Genomic DNA, 4,985 nt, shown 5'->3' with positions numbered 1-4,985 from the left:
CGGGGGAGTAGATAGAAAAATTTAGTACAAAAGATACTTATAAAGAACAAGGTTGAGAACTTGCACATCAGTCTCATTAAGAACTTCAGTATGTCGAGAATAGGAAGCAACCGACTTAGAAAATGAATTAATCTTAATGGTGTTTGGTATTCGTAGTTGAGAAATTTCAATTTTAGAAGTAACCGGCTTGAAAAACAAATTAATCTTAATGGTGTTTGACAGCGCCTTTTCTCTTCATTGCTGGGGAATTTCAATTTCAGAATTATTGTATAGGTCAACATAGGAAAGTTTTCCATCACAAATAGGAACTCGTACAACATAATTTGCATCATCAGAATTTCTAGGACACATACAAGATCTGGATTCTTGATAGCATCAAAAATCACAAAACAAAACAAATAAAATCAGATGTATAGTTTGAACATACAAGACATGAATTCTAGATAGCCTCTCAAATCACAAAACAAAACAAATAAAATCCACCGTGTAATTTGAACACTGAGACGAGAGACGAGAATTGAGAGAGATTAGTATAGTATGATGTGTTAACCTGCTATGGATGAAGCAATGAAGTAGGTTGCGTCGCTGACTCGCAGCATGAATCAGACCGTGAGGGGCAAAGTATGGAGATCAAAGGCAGATGAGCGGCAGCGGCGGCGCCTAATCTTGCCGTAGAGATAGCAATTACTGATCGGAGGTACGGTAGTGGGCTTTTATTGTGGGCTTTTTTTAATGTGTGTACACGTTGAGATAGGGGGGCCATATGCCTGAATTTATCACTGGCTGTGTATACCGTTCGCAGGTACCGGTCGATGGATAGGTGCGAAGAGTACATCATAACAGAGATGGGGGTGCCAACTCAGTGTGCTTAGCCCGAGTACAATTATGACCCTATACTAGCAACGAGTTTAGTCTGTGTGCGCCCGCCCTGGCCCAGGAGCGGGCCTCATCCTAGATACACGCGAAGAGCCGTGAGATGGAGGGTGTCCCGCCGTCGAAGACCCATCAGTTACGTTGTTTTCAAATGGACCAGGCCGTTAGGATCGCCAACGTGGCCAGTCCCTTGTGGTGGCCTGTGGGGATCTCGTGATCGTCGATGTGCACCACGGGAGGAACTCCTCGGTGCCGGGTGGAGGGAGGTGGTAGCGCGCACCCAAGCAAGCACATCGTGTCAGATCTGCCTAAGAAGGGGCCGTCGATGATAATATGATGCATGGTCTCCTCTGTCTCGTCGCAGACAGTGCAATAGTCGTTGTGCGGCAGTCCATGTCGGGCCAATCTAGCGGCGATCCAGCAACAGTGGAGATCGGCAAGCCAGGTGAACATCTTGACTCGAAGAGGAGCCCAGGATCTCCAGGTCAGGCGCCAAAAGCGAGCTGGGATATTTGTTTCCAACATCACATCCTTCATGCCTTATCTTTCCCTTTATCTGACCATTGTCCCATGTTGTTCGCTCCTGCATTGGAACCAAATAATTCATGAAGTTTCAAATTTGCGACCCGCTGGATTAAGGTGTCGGGCTTCCATGACATGGTTGTTGATGCTTGGGTTGTACCTACTCCGCATTATGACCCTTTCCAAATCTCCTTTCACAAGCTTAAGGCATTAGCCATCAGATTGCGCAGGTCGAGTCAATCCTTCTCCTCAAACGCCAAGTTGCATCTTCACATGGCACTTGAGATAATTTTACGCTTAATACCGCACAAGAATCCTGCCTGCTATCAATCAAGGAGGTGTTATTATGAAGGAGTTGGACAGTGTGTGGGTTTTAAATTGTGTTGAGTTGTGCTCAACATTGAAATGATCTGGGTCGTTGGTGAGAGACAATTGAACGCTTAAATGTATCCCAACATTGGCAAAGTGAGTTTTTGCGTTGGACAGTGTGTGGGTTTTAAATTGTGTTGAGTTGTGCTCAACATTGAAATGATCTGGGTCGTTGGTGAGAGACAATTGAACGCTTAAATGTATCCCAACATTGGCAAAGTGAGTTTTTGCCCTAGACCTTCCCTTTGACGCATTTCACATAAGCATGCACGTGCATCGCATGCATCATAATCTATAATGAAAAATGTTGATTTTGAATCTTATTTACTATCTTTTAGCAAGTTTCTTTACCGATCCATTTAAATGTGTCTCATACCTAACGATGTGAGTGCATGTGTAACACACAATCTACAGACGCGTCTTCACATAAAATTCACGATCACATTGTGTCACCCGCGACCTCGGTGAGGTCTCTTCCTCTTTCGCGGCCCCGATTGGCGCATCGGCTGCCAACAACAGAGGTGGCGAGCAGACTAAGGCATAGCCTAGTGGTGGGAAGGGGCTGATGCCTTCCCACCCACCCAGGTTCAAGGCATGGTACTTGCAATTTGGGTTTGTTGCATGAATTATACTGTAGGGGGGTCCCTTACAGTCTTTGTGTCAAAAAACAACAGAGGTGGCGAACGACATAGCTCGGCTTCTCTGGCCGAGGTGAGCCGTGTCAACCTCCTCCTTCCCTAGCGAGGCCCTCCTGCGGCATAACTGCCAATGGCGACGGTGGTGCACGGGTTCTCCGGCCCGGCAGTGGATCACCATCTCCGGCTACTCCCAGCCCAGGCGCAAGCCCTGCAATTGTGGCTATAGCGGGTGCCCCCTCCCCCCGACAGAGAGCAGCGGCGGCATCCCATAGTTGCACATGATCTCAACTCACGATCGCATATCCATCATGGCTTACGCGTGACGGAGACGGCCAAACCAATCCTGCGATTGGTAACCACACAAGCAATTATAACGTGGTTTGTAAGATGGAGGTTGATTTTTTTCTTCTCTCCTTTGTAATGTGCTTTGTATGGGAGGATATAAATGTTGTTATTTTGTTTCCTTTGTAACGTGAGGTGTTATTATGAGAGGTGTTGGCAATGTGTGGGATTTGAATTGTGTTGAGTTGTGCACAACATTGGGATGATCCTGGTCATTAGTCAGAGAGAATTGAACTCGTGAGATTAAATGTATCCCAACATGTTTGACTTTTCTAAGTAGTGGAGGAAAGGTATTAAATTTTAAAAAACTTCAAGACATAAAAAGGTTCAAAAATTAAAATAAAATCTCAAAATGGAAAAAAGTTTGCAAGAGTTTGAAAAGGGGTTATTTGGAAAATAAAATCACGAAATTTGAAAAAGGTTCACCAATTTGCAAAAAAGAAGGTTAAATCTGAAAAAAAATCCATGCATTTGAGAAAAGTGAAATAAAAAATATAAATCATACAAAAACCAAGTGATAATTGAAAAAAATCATAAAAATCCTAAACAATTGGTTGGGAGGCTTCTGGAACCTCCCCAAAACCAGACGGGGTTTCCGGAAAACTCTCGCTGAAAGTAACTGGGCCTGAAGCGCCAAATCGGGTTTGGGTATATGTTGCTTTCAGCGAGAGTTTCACTTGCCTTGCCTAGTAGCCGTGTGTTGGGCCAGCCTAGGACGTGTTTACTACATGGATTAGTGCGTTGATGTGTGTTCGATAGCTAATGGTGACTGATTTCGAAATAGTTAAGGGGTACCCGTTGCAAAGCTCACCGCCACCTTCTGGGTGCTGACAAGTAGCGATGTTCGCCACTTGTCACAATTTGGATGTTTTTTTTTCCTTTTTTCCTAGATTCGTTTAGTCGGAACATTTAATCTCTTGAACCATGGGTCGAAATCCTAAACCGTATTCATTGCATTTCTCGTGCCGAGATCTTTAAAAGTAGATCCCATATTAATACTTTCGACAAACTTTTTTCCATGAAAAATAGGAGATAGCTGAACACAAAATTCGGTAAGAAAACACAATTAAAAGTCAGCAAATGAAAAATAAAACAAAATAACAAAGAAAATTGAAGGAAAAAATAGGAGCCCGGGAGCATGATTACATTTTTTTCCTTTTTTCCTTTTCGAGAAGCACAATTTTTTTCCGAGAACCAGAGCTGTACTTCTCGTGGAAGCAAATCTGTGCTTCCATGAGAAGTAAAATTATGCTTTTACGAGAAGCAAATATGTGCTTCTTTTCGAAGCACATATATATTTTCTCTTTTTGTGAAGCACAAATGTGCTTCTCGCGGAAGCAAAGCAGTGCCTTCATGAGAAGTAAATTTGTGCTTATTTTGATAACAGTATTTTTTTTCTTCTGAGAAGCACATTTGTGCTTCAAAAAAATAATAAACAAAAATTGCTCCAAAAAGTAGGCAAAACGAGGTAAAAACTCAAAAACAAAATAATAAGAAAATCATCTAAAACCCAAAACACACAGAAATAAAAATCCAGAGGGAGCACCCAACACGTGACAAGTGGCGGCGGCTGTGCGGATCACTTGGCGTGCTCACATGCCAAGGAAGTGACCTTTGCTGCAACCCCACAAGGGATGACATTTGGATGGTTGCTCCCGATCCATTTTGCTAAAAGTAAAGTATGATGAATGATTCGGTGGTGCACTTTGCTCCAACATACATGAATAGTTTGATTAGCAATACATGCTCTAAACACAACGGCAGAAAATAGTTTAAAAAAATTACCCGCTAGATTAACTAATCATAATTAGAAAAGCAATGCCGAAAATTTGTTCGTCATTTTTTTAAAACGTGTACATGCATTTACAAAATGCGTTTTCTTCTAATTAAAAATTCATTCCTTAAACTTTTAAAAATGTTCATGTAAGTTTAGAAAATGTTGCTGCATTTTTAGAAGTCATAAATATTTCTAAAGTTTAAGATTAATATTTTGAAACACACTCTGTACATTTTTAAATACACACTGAACTATTTTAAATACAGCATGAAACTTTATTACACAACGAACATTTCTATGTACACGATGGAATTTTTTTATGCACATGGCAAACATTTTTTATACACAATGAACATGATTTATAAAAAACTCTATTATCATTATTTTATACATGACAAACTTTTTTAGTACACACTGACGTTTTTAATACACGATGAACATATGTTTAATAGATGGAAAATATT

This window comes from Triticum aestivum, chromosome 4A (genome assembly GCF_018294505.1).
Source record: "Triticum aestivum cultivar Chinese Spring chromosome 4A, IWGSC CS RefSeq v2.1, whole genome shotgun sequence".
Classification (NCBI taxonomy): domain Eukaryota; kingdom Viridiplantae; phylum Streptophyta; class Magnoliopsida; order Poales; family Poaceae; genus Triticum; species Triticum aestivum.
The sequence above is the reverse complement of the archived record's forward strand: the minus strand, read 5'-3'. Positions refer to the sequence as shown.